General features: G+C 48.2%; 1 pseudogene; it reads right to left on the reverse strand.

Annotated features, from left to right (window-relative positions):
• Positions 1–380: 380 nt before the first annotated feature.
• LOC109768674 (auxin-responsive protein IAA20-like) lies at positions 381–1408 on the reverse strand (annotated as a pseudogene).
• Between the last annotated feature and the right edge of the window lie 7566 nt (positions 1409–8974).

An 8974-nucleotide genomic window follows, 5' to 3' on the forward strand; every position in this document is an offset into this window, starting at 1 on the left:
CACTGAAATCCCACGTCTCGTTGTTACAGGAGTAGCTCTGCGACGTCGCACCGCCTGAGCCACCACAACTCTGAGGGAGGGCTCCGATGCCGGGATGATCGCTGCATCTGCCTTGAATCACCGTGCAAGAAAAATTGCGAGAGCTTTCCCCATCGCCACTGTCAGTGGCACGGGCTTAGCCCAAACACATCTTCCAGCGGTGGCGAGAGGTTGCGAAGGGGAGGGGTGGCTATGGCTGGCAACTAAGGTTCCCCTCGTGTCGCTTGTGGGAGCAACGCGAGGTCGGGAGAGCTTCCTCTCATGTTGCTTTTGGTAAATTTTGTATGGTGCCGAAATATTTTTAAACTCTAATTCATATCAGATTCACTAATTCCAAGCCAAATGCAAATCCGGTGATAATTATAATCAAAATTAAGTACATTTTGATGAATCGAATTCCGAAATAAATTTTGACATTTCACCGAATTTGTTCCGTTAACATAATTTAAAATCCTGGACAAGAGAAATAAACTCAGAAAGTCCCATACTTGTTGACGTGAGGACAACATTGTACTAACATTATTCAGTAAAGTTAATTAACTAACTAGACACACACACCGGTGCAGATCATGACGCCCAAACTCAACCAGCAATGCCACAAGTGTAGTCGGTCACATGAGTATCTTGAGCCGTTTGGCCGACTTGCTAAACTCCCTGCAAGATGGATTCGACACCGTTGTCAGTCAACGATTCGATGCAATGAGAAGGGCATGGGCGCAGAACAAATTAAGAATCCACAACTTACTCCCACGGCACGTCTCGGACGAGCATCCAGTCCCCGTCCCCGTCCTCGTAGGTGACGGCGTATGGATCACCTTGGTTAGCGGAGGAGGGGAACATGACGCGGAGCGTGTGGTGGAGCTGGTGGTAGGAGGCGTGGCGGGACAGGTCCACCTTCCTCCCGATGGGCACCCCTTCCATCTTCACCTTCACGTGGCCGTTGCTGTGGCTGCGCGGGCGGTGCGCGCTCTTCACCGGCGGCCACCCCACCAGCCTCTTCCTCCTGCTCGACTCACACTCGGCCACCAGGTCAGTTTCAAGAAAGAGAAGGGCGCGCACCTACGTCCATTGCATTGAACGCCATCGATGAAACACTCACTTGTTGCCCGTCTCCCAGTCGCGAGCGTCGCCAGTGCCGTCTTCGCCGTTGCCGTGGTCACCGTCGTCGCCGTCGTCGTCGCGCAGGAAGAGTGGCAGCGTGGGCTTGTTGATCCCAAACGCCTCCGCCGACCCCCTCTTCCCGCACGAGCCCGCGTGGTTGGGCGGCGCAAGCCCCAGCTCCAGCTCCATGGCGCCCTTCGTCTTCTATTTCCCCCGTACTACGTGATCACAGCTGAAAACTTCTGCTACGAGTAGCTAGCTAGTGTACTCTGGCAGGCGGCAACACCGAGCGACCGATGCGTGCGGTATATATAGGCGCGCGGGGCACCGCGGCCGATGGCTACGTTCGATGCATGGTGAGTGGTGAGTGGTGACAGTGGAGGTCGATCTGGAGAGAGTGAACTCGTCGTGTGCTCGTGGCGGCCGGGGGAGTGGGAGACATGGTGTTGGGGCTCAAGGGGGCCAGGCAGCGGGCGGGCAAACGTACTGTCGAATGCATGGTCAAGCTAGACACTTTCAGGATTGAATAGGTACCGGCGTCAATGGTGTCACGAGACGTTAGAGCCAGATCGAGGGGGCATGTGCGCGTGGGTGCTTCTGTATCCGCCGTTATTTAACCCTTGATGGGCTCCTCGTCGTCCGCACCGCACCGGGCGCTCGGCACATGGACATGCCGCAGCGCATGCCCCCCAAGTCAAGGGAGACAAACCAGCCACTGCTCCAACTCCATGCTTCGCCCACTCCAGTCACAGTTGCATGTGACAGTGTGCCTGATTCACACCTTCGATGTGCATTCATGGAGCATGGACACAGTGCTTCCCAACGCCGCTCCCTGCCGGCTCTGTACCAACACGGATGTTTATAAGTTCGTAAATGTGCGGGGGCAACTAGTATAGGATCTGGGCTGTAGGTGCGATTGGACGATCTGTCAATGTGGTCCTTTGGATGTGTAGCGAGTGGCTCAGATAGGCTCACGTGGGATTTGCAGAACTTTCGTGGTACATCTTGCATTTACATCCTTGGACAAGACCCACTTTAGCCAAAACCTCCTCCGGACAGATGTCACAGCCCCACCCATATGTCCCGTCCTCTAATAGGACCAAGAAAATCCTCTCCCCGCCGCCGACGGCGGCCAGGAGGATGCGGCGACGCACCACTACCAACCTGTTCCTCCAAGGATCACTGGCGTCACGCTCCTAAAAGCAACTGCAATGGACGGCGAAAATCAATGGCCACTCCAAGTCTCCAACTCCCATCACCGGCCGTTGCTGCTTCCTACCAGTCCATCAGAAGGACCAAATCGCCGGCAGTCCAATGTGGCAAGATCCTCCAGCAACGTTTGTCTTCGCGCACAGGTGCGTGGTCGCGCAACAGGTTCTGTAGGTACTTGTAATTAAAGTATGATTTTTCTAATTTGTTCAATGAAAAGTGTATGACGAAATTCATGAGTCCGTTCTTGAATTATTTTCAGTTGGCGGCCCTGACTGTACCAGCAGGAACGAACTGTAATGCCTTCTATTTCTCTAACCCAGTGGCGGTATAGCTTGATAGCTTCTGGAGTATGCCTGGGGCTATATGGATATATACTGCACTTGATGTTGTTGATCAGAGTTAGTCTGACCTGCTGAACCGATGTGATTAAAAAGCAGCCTAGTAAGAAGAGCATTTGTTCAGCTGATGGCGCAACAATCTCCAGCGCTGCGGTTGCATCTACAGGCTGTTGATATTTTGCTGAATAATTTGCTCAGTTGTATTCCTATGGCTGTACCTATTTTTGGGAAACTGTTGTATGGATGTATTATGTTAAGAGTGGAACGAACAGATCTTTAATCATGTCAGTTAAAGAGGGGTGCATATGGACTCATCCAAGGCTGCATCAAGTTGTTGATTCATGGAGCTGAGCAGCAGGATGTTATCACTGAATCTTCAGGCGACCGTTGCCCTCTTCCTTCCTGTTAATTAGTTTTCTAGTAATTTGTTGTTGATCGCTTGATCGTTTCTCTCTCCACAAATTTATGTTGTACCTATACACTGGTGTTCTTTAGCAATGAAAATGCGACATTGACTGTTTCATCAAAAGAAGTAGTACCAGTTGTTTGTACGGCTGAGTTGTATGAGATCGTGCCCCTAATTACATGTGAACATTGACTGGTTCATGCTGTGCCAGCCATGTAAGTGATGTCAATTAAAAAATATCAAGTAATAATGAATCTAAAGTGGCAACTATTTCTTCCAGCCAACTGTTAGCACTAAAAGTTGTACCAGCCAGTGAAAACATTAACTCAACAGGAAATAGGATAATTACACTGAGAGCATACCCACTAGGGATACAATGGCAAACATACTTAGTACAATGATCCAGTATCTCAACTCATTACTTAGTACAGTACATGTTACCTAACAGTAAGAGTGTTGCCAAAGGAACAACCATCCATAGTAGCTTTGATACAACGATTTTACGCAAAGATTTTCATTTCCTTCTTCAGACAAATACGACTGTCATGTAAGACAACTTCCTTGCATGTGTTGCAAGTTCGTGGCACTCGTACATTAACCCCTAACTTGATCTTCTTTGCCCCTGACTTCTTTTCATTGTCTCTATGGCCCTTAATTCTGGAGCATGTACCCCTCGTGTTGACATTAGTTGGCGTTAGGATATCAACTTGGGCGGGGATGGTGCTACCAACGAATGATTCTTGCTCTTCTTGTGTAGTCTGAGGTACATCAAGGGCAGATTGCAAGATAGCTGATTCGAGATTGCACAAACCTGTATTGAGTAAGTCAAGTCCTCCGCTTGACTTTTTAGCACACCTGATGATATATTCTAGATAGTCCCGTGCCACAGAGATCTTTCTTCTTGTATCCATATCAACACAGTCAATGGGATTATCTTCAAGTGGATTTCCTTCATCATCGTAGACAACATCCCTACAAAAAAATATAACAATGTAAGAAGCCTTAAATCTTCCAAAAAAATTCTATAACTATGGAAGAAGAAATTACCTTTTGCACATTTTCTCCCATCTTTTGAGTACATAAAAGGTTGGAAGCTCATTTATCTTTGCACCCCTCAAGACACGTATGATATGCCGGCACACAATGCCCTTTGACTCGAGGAGCTTGCTCATTCATCAAAATAAAGCATGCTGGAATTAATCTCTGAAACAGAGTGAGCATCACTTAATTCTGTCACTGCGACGCTATTGACTGATTCTGCAAAATCAAAAGAACAAGCTGAGGCACAAGTATTGTATGGAAGTACCAGATATAGATTAGCATTTTTTATGCCAACAATTCACCTGAGATGGCTGCTGGTACACTACATGGATTGGTCGGTCATGCCAAGACTGGTGAGGGCGAGGTCGCGCTTGTTTCTTCCATTTATTAGAACAATGTTGTAGCCCGTTTTACTACTAGCAACAAAAAGAAAATTATGTTCCCTTCACTTCTCTGCTATCCCTATCAAATAAAAAATGCAAAATGTGTCACATATCCAGTCAGGAACTAGATCCATATTAGAGAAGTGCAGCTCATATCAGACTAGTCTACTAAACTAAAAATGAGTGATTAACAAATCAAAGCAGGACTGTACTAACCGTGACTTCCTCAGAATATCTTCAACATTAGTAGGGGGCAGATCAGTACATGATATTGGGAGGAGATTTCATGGTTAGGGTTAACGGACAGAGAAGAGATGGCTAGAAAAGGGCCGCCGCCATCGACACGATGGGGTTTCGGCGTCCATAATTAGAGACAGATCCTGTCTAGCTGGACAAGCCCATCGCCGCCAACGGGAGGGGATTTCATGGACCAGGTGAGGATGGGGAAGATTTGGATGGGAACAGAGCAAGCCGACGGGATGGAGGATGACGAAGGGCCGGCTGAAGGGGGGGTTTCATCAAAGTTGATTATGTGCGGGGTGTAAATGAGAAATGGACCACCGCCGTGGCTAGAAACGTACCTTCCTATATCTGAGCCACTCATTGCACATCCTAAGGCCCGTATTAACATATCGTAGATCACACCTGTAGTCCAGATCCTATACTAGTCCTCCCCGTCATATGTATACATGCGTGTGCAGCTTCTGCTGGGGGCATGACAAATTACGCAAGGAGAGCAGTTTGTCAAAAGTAATTTGGGCGTGCGCTACGTCAGTTTCCAAAACACAGTTCACTAAACACTAATTGAGTTCACTAAACAAAACACAGTTAACTGAACCATAATTCAATAAACTAAACCAAATTTCAGTTAAATGGAAAAAGCAAATCAGTTAACTCACACAACAAATCAGTTAACTGAATCCAAATTCAGTTAACCAAATCAAAACTCACTTAACTGAATCCACATCCAGAAAGCAGAATAAAAGGTCAGTTCTCTCCATATGAATTCCATTAGAGCACCAAAGATAACTGAGTGCATCAAAGATAACACAAATTCAGATAGTATAGTGCATATTAGGTCATTGCATCAATTAGTACAGTGCATCAAAGATAACTCAAATTTAGGCAGCAATCCACTGATCCTAATTAACTAAATAAAACAAGTCCACTGATAAAATTACATTAGAGCACCAATGGATCACTCACATTCATCTAGCATCGCCCTAACCTTCCTTATCTTGCACTTGGTGTCTTCCTTATGCTTGAACAAGTCACCAATCATATACTCTAGCTTCTTTATCCCTTTCTTAAATTGATCCCTTTCTTCCTTCAAGTTTTCCCTCTCTTCCATCATTTTGTCCCTCTCTTGCTTCATCTCATCCCTCTCTTTCTCTGCCTTAGTCCTGACCACCTGATGAATGTTGGTCACTGATTTGTCAGACATTCTCTTCTTCTCAAGTTCTATCTTTAGGTCAGAGAGAGCTAACCTTGTGTTGCCCAATTCAGTAATTGCCTGCTCTTTGTCAGCCACCATCTTAGCAAAATCTAGTTTAAAAAACCTCAGGTCTTTTTCCATCTTTTCCTTCTCTCTCACAACCCTAACATTTTCTTCAGCATTAACAACAGCTTCCCTGAGACTGAGTTTGACCTCCTCTTCATACATGTCCCAGACCCTAGCTAGACTGGTCCTCAATTGTGGAGGCCAGTCTGGGTCAACCCAATGCACATAGGGGCATTTAGGCCCATTCTAAAATTGAAGAGGAAAAAATTTAGAGTGAAATGCAATATTCAGTTAACTGCACAAAACTTAGTAACACTGAATCAAGATTCAGTTAACTGACACCAGATTCAGGTTACTGTTTTCATAGTAACCTTTGAGCATTCATGAGCTACTTAAACACTACATATTTGGACGACACTTAAATTATTTAAAAATAAGATAATCTTCTTCTTACAGCAATATGCAATAGAACAAAACTATAAATGGCACAACTGAGCAAGTTCAATCACATATGCACTTAAATGGATAAAGCATGTACAACTATGAACATCTACTAAAGCAGTACCATCTACATCTACAACTAAGAACATCTACTATCCTTTTCTGCACAACCCAGTATCTTCTTCCACTGTCAACAGACTCAAAGGCAATCAACTTCTCAGACACTGCTTGGTGCTCACATCTAAAAGGTAGATCTGTAGCAAGGCCTCTCCAATCGAAGCTCTCAATGGTGCGAGGAGCCTAAAACCAAATCAGGTCAAAAATCCCAAATTTTTGCCAAACCCTAAATGCCAGATGCTGGTGGAGAGGATCTCATCGGACTGCTATATAGAGTCGCCACCCGACGAGGAGGAGCTGGATCCGGAATCACTCCACGAAACCATGGCGGCTTGCTTCCTTGGCGGCAGCGGCTTGTTGGACGGCGGCGAGGAGGTGCCCTGTGAGCAGAGAGCAAGAACAGAGAGGGGGTGCGCGACGACGAGTGCGGGTTTGTCTGCAATGGGGGGGCATGTGACCGTGGTCTCCTAAACAATTAATTCAGGTGTATTCATGACTACGGCTTGATTCTAAGGAAAGGCAAGGGCTCTTTGCAAAAACGCGGGCCATGACCGGCTCGGGCCCGAGGAGTCCACTTGTCGAGCTCTGATTGGTCCGGGACCAAAGTTGCACATATGATGCAAGTTATGGGACTGGGTAGGGTCATTTTGCAAGTTCTAGGACCAAACCATCACATTTTAAGTAAGTTCTAGGACTCCCAGTGCTTTTTTTTTGGAGGGACTCCCAGTGCTTTTAACTCTTACAAGTTCGTAAACGTCCTATGTATACATGCGTGTGCAGCTTCTGATGGGGACAGGACAATTACGCAGGGAGAGCAGTTTGTCAAAAGTAACTTGGGCGTGCGCTACGTCAGTTTCCACTACCTAAGAGAAAAGGTGAGATGAGTCTAATATGAATGTTTTGTCCAAGTACTAGCATGGATCAATTTCCGTGCAGCACGATACGACCGATGAAAGCGCAAGGTCGATGCTATTACCGCCATGCATGATTGAGTAGCTAGTAGCTTAATCACTCGGGGTTAGGCACCTCGGATCGTGTGGCTTATTTTTTTTATTTTTTATTTTGCGAATAGGATCGTGTGGCTTAATTGACCGGTGCGTGCATGTGACAAGGGACACATGACATGAATCATAGCAGCTATATAAGTAGGAGTATAATCTAACGCTAGACCTTTAGAAACGTCGCGCCGATCAGGTTCAGTTTTTTAACTCTCAGCTAGATTGACTTCTTTTGTGCTAGCTGCATCATCGATCGATCGGCTGGTCCATTGCACCTTGAGTGCAAAAGATCGAGGCTGGTACCTCGTATCGAGTCCAGAGCCCACCGTTCATCATCGTGAGAACAGAAGTACAGACCACCGACTCGCCAAATACAAAAAGGGCCCAGACCATCGGGATTTCGGGAATCGACGGACAAAGGTAATTAGGAACCAAGTTCAGGGAACTCCAGTCTTGACGATAAACAGCCGTCTACGTCTGCCCGGACAAGAAAGCAATCGATCGATGACGGCCGGCATCTCTGGAACCATGCACACGTGCCCTTCAGAAGATGATCGAAAGCATTGAAGTTTACGTTGTAGCGAGCCTCCGTGCGTTGCACTTGCACCGAGTCTCTCCACCGAGAGCGAGAGTAAAGATTCGACCGCCAAACTAATATGCGTGACAAGTATGCCAGTTACTTAACTGACTCGTCTGGCCGGCCAGCACTAGCTAGCTCTTCCCTTAGAGCAACTTTAGCAGACCCCGCATTCCGTCCCGGTCCGCAAAATAATCGCTAAATTGCGGATCGGGGTCGGAAAATCTGCACGATCAGACCCCGCATCCCGTCCCGGTCCGCAAATATTTTTGCGGGGCGCAAATCTTCTTCCTCAACCTCTATCTTCACGGGCTGGGAGGCCGACCCCAGCTCAACCCCTATCCCGCGTGAGATTTGGCGGGAGGGACATTTCCGTGCGCCCTTTCCCGCTCCCCGCACCCTCCGCCACCATTGCCCCCCTCCGCAAGCTCCGGTTCCTCCTCCCCGGCCGTCCCTCGTCGCCATGGACGACCCAATGCTGTCCCCCGTCACCTTCGAGGTCGCACACGCTCCTTTCCCTCGGGCGGATCTCGTCGCCGGCCATGTTGGGCCCGCCGCCGTCGCCCAAGCACAAGCCGCGCCTGCCCGCAAGCGGCCGGGCAACGTGGCCGTGCAGGGCGGGAATTCGGCTGCCCCCGCCGCGATGGCCCGCGCTCTGGGCGCCAACGCGGCAGCGCGATCCCGGCCGGCGGCGGAGAAGGTCGGCAAGGCCGGCTTCAAGGAAGCCACCTTCTTCAACTTCTCACTCCATCCCCCCGCAAGGAGGTGCTCCGGCGATGCCGTTCAACGGTGCCGCTCCCCCCCCCCCCCCCCCCCCGCG

The sequence above is a fragment of the Aegilops tauschii genome, chromosome 7, assembly GCF_002575655.3.
Source record: "Aegilops tauschii subsp. strangulata cultivar AL8/78 chromosome 7, Aet v6.0, whole genome shotgun sequence".
Lineage (NCBI taxonomy): Eukaryota > Viridiplantae > Streptophyta > Magnoliopsida > Poales > Poaceae > Aegilops > Aegilops tauschii.